The sequence below is a fragment of the Malurus melanocephalus genome, unplaced genomic scaffold (assembly GCF_030028575.1).
Source record: "Malurus melanocephalus ecotype Western Australia unplaced genomic scaffold, MMel_1.1 scaffold_253, whole genome shotgun sequence".
Lineage (NCBI taxonomy): Eukaryota > Metazoa > Chordata > Aves > Passeriformes > Maluridae > Malurus > Malurus melanocephalus.
Genome location: NW_026623485.1, coordinates 226768 through 229399, shown reverse-complemented (window position 1 = coordinate 229399; position 2632 = coordinate 226768). Strand labels below are relative to the sequence as shown.

General features: G+C 61.3%; 1 protein-coding gene across 2 annotated transcripts in view; it reads right to left on the bottom strand.

Moving 5' to 3' along the window:
* The window catches only part of TMEM51 (transmembrane protein 51), an 11205-nt gene extending 9461 nt beyond the window's left edge, over nucleotides 1–1744 (bottom strand). For both annotated transcript variants that reach the window (XM_057375597.1, XM_057375598.1), the window contains exon 1: nucleotides 1661–1744. The gene's annotated coding sequence lies outside the window, so the exon portion shown is untranslated. The remainder of the gene's footprint in view (nucleotides 1–1660) is intronic.
* Nucleotides 1745–2632: the final 888 nt, after the last annotated feature.

Below are 2632 nucleotides of genomic sequence, written 5' to 3'. Positions count from 1 at the left end.
CATGGAGCCAGCCCGGGGACACAGAGCTGGCCAGGCAGCCAAGTGACGTGGAACAGCCCAGCACAGAGCAGCAGCGTTCCGCCGGGTGGGCACAGGTATTCGATAGGGAAGGAGGTTTGCTGGGGAYTGTGCTGCTCCAGGCCACCTGCTCTGCTCCCACAGGATATCCAGCTGCTCCCACAGGATACCCAGCTACTCCCACAGAGCCCCGACACAGCTTCTGCCCGGGGAATACACTGGGAATGAGAAAAGCACGGAGAAGCACGGGGAGGCAGACACATACCTGGGCTGCTGGAGGGATCCCTCATCCCAGATCCCAAAYTCCAGGCAGGAGAGCAGACAGACAGTCCTGCCCAGCCCTGGCCCTCTGGCATCTCCTTCTGGCCCCAGCACGGCGCCAGGCAGMGACACTCAGCCCTCTCCAGGGCACCGATGGCCAAACATTCCTCCTTCCCCAGGCACTTCCCTTCCCAAGGGTTTTCTAATCCCTCTAATTACACAGCTAAAATCAAAGGCATTTCACATAGTTCCGAGTCACCTCAGTCCAGGGCTGGGCTCACCAGCCCCACACCCACATGTTCCTCGCTGACACCTGCGAGGTTTCCCTTTCTGGCTCTCATGCCGGGACATCCAGGGCTGTGGACGGCTGCAGGACGCTTGGATTTGTTGTGAASGGGTGTGCTGCCATCCAGCAGTGGCCTAGGTGTGCTCCAGAGAGGCTTTACAGAGCTGGACAGCCAGAACCACACCTCCTGGTGCAGCTTGACCTCAGCAGGCTCCATCCACCATGCAGAGCCGAGGGTTCCCCCATCTCACACGCTGACGGAACCGCGGGTCTCTGCTCACAAATCCACACTTCCCCACAAACCCACAAAGCTACAGGGATGCTTGTCCCCACCACGTCACCCTCAAAATCAAACATCAGCAGACACGCTTGGGAGACACCTGCGACTTTGCTGAACCCCTCAAAGCTCCAAGCCGCTCTTTCTCCGGCAGGAATATCACGATGGGAAGGGCCGAACCCGCATTGCCCGGCCCTGCCCAGGTCTCCTTCTCCTCGGCTTTGTTTGCTTTCTTTCCCAGCAGCCCGGCTCACCCTCCGCCGCTGCTCCTTCCCGGGCACGGGCTGGTGACCCGCGACACTGGTGCCACTCCTGGGACCGGCTTTGGGCTGCGGGATCCCCTGGCCCCGCTCCCTGCTGCTGATCCTTCCCCAAAGCGCCAGCCGATCGCTCCCGAAACCACAGCCACCCTTCTCGCCACCCTTCTCGCCACCCTTCTCGCCGCTCTCAACGCGGCCACCACGGGGCTGTCGCGGTGCCCCGAGCCCACGTGTCCCCAAGCGGTGACCCCAAGGCAGCGCCGCGCCCCAAACGCCGCCGCTCCGACCCTCTGCTGCGATCCCCCCGCTTTGGGGGTGATCCCCCCGCTTTGGGGGTGTTTGCTCCCCCTTTGAGGGGTGTTTCCCCCCGCTTTCCAGGTGTTTCCCCGAGCTTTGGAAGTGATTCCAGCCCAGCCCGAGCTGCTCCCTGCTCCGACTCCTTCCCGCTCCCGTTCCCGGCGGGATGGAGCCCAGCTCGCCCCGCTCCCGGTTCCCAGCTCTCCAGAGGGTCCCAAAAGAGGGGGTCCCATCTTTTCCCGACCCCCAGACCCCGCGTACCTCCGGCGGCGGCTCCGAAGGGTCCGGCGGGGCCGCTCCGCCCTTCCCGGGCCGGCCCTCCCGGGGCGGCGCTTCCCCGGACCGGCCCCGCCGCTCTCCGGCCCCGGGCACCGCGCTCCGTTCCGGGAAGCCGGGGAAAAGGAGGGGGCGGAACCCAGCAGACTTCCAAGAGCAGTAGGGAAACCCCCCAGAAAGCACTGGGGACACCCCCAAAATCAGGTGTGGGTCACACTGGGGATGGGTATGGAGCGCTCGCAGTCCCTGCTTGATGCATCACAGCCCCTCTCKCTGCTTTCATGGAATCCCGGAATGATTTGGGTTGGAAGGCACCTTAAAATTCTTATTATTCCACCCATGGGACACCTCCTACCAGACCAGGGTGCYCCAAGCCCTGTYCARCGTGGCCAAGRACATTTTCAGGGATGGGGCAGCCACAGCTGCTCTGGGCACCCYGTGCCAGGGCCTCACCACCCTCACAGGGAAAAAAAAAATATTCCCGACATCTAATGAAAGTTTTAGKTTTTATTCTGTGGTTTAAAATGCATCTTGCAGTGTGCCTGCTTTGTGAAACCARCTTGTACCGATGAGCAGAGCTTTTCCTCGATCAGTTCCGACCTCTGTTTGCAGAAGCCCCATTTTGAGGGATCCCAAACACTCCATTCAACAGAGCAAAGCCAACATCCCTGCAAAGCCAAGCTTGCACTCACAGGCAGCCTGGAAAGCGCTTTTTTTATCAGTCTGCTGCTCTCCGTAAACATTCCCTGTTAACCACTCACTCGCCAGAAAGAGCCATGCCAGGCACGTCTCTCCCCACAGCTCCTAGCCACATGCCTTGGCCTCATAGCCAGACATCCCCGTGGTTTCCAGACTGAACCAYGGGGAGCAGAGCTGGGCTYTGGCAAACTTCAATGCAGCCAGGGYCGTGTCCAGTGTCACCTCTCCTTGGCTGCCCTCCCAGTGGCAACCGGGACG